We start from the raw sequence: 318 nt of genomic DNA on the forward strand, positions 1-318 counted from the left end.
CTAGTTATATATTCTATCATATATGCATATTAGAATATTGCAATTTAAAATAATTGTTTGTACATAAAGCGAGATTTGTTCAAGGATGTCGCGAGTCAACACCATATCAGGACGGACATGTCCGATCAAACTTCAGCGTCAGACATGCTAAAGACATCGGCCCCTGGAGGTCAAACTGCGTCAGCGTCTCGTCCCTCGCCCCTGTACCCTATTTACACTTCCATGCAGTTCTCGCCCAAGGGTGCCCAGGGCGTCGTCGGCCGTCGTCATGGGAGCCTCTAGGCATGGCGTGACTGGCCGAGTATATCCGCCGAGTCG

The sequence above is a fragment of the Penaeus monodon genome, chromosome 23, assembly GCF_015228065.2.
Source record: "Penaeus monodon isolate SGIC_2016 chromosome 23, NSTDA_Pmon_1, whole genome shotgun sequence".
Lineage (NCBI taxonomy): Eukaryota > Metazoa > Arthropoda > Malacostraca > Decapoda > Penaeidae > Penaeus > Penaeus monodon.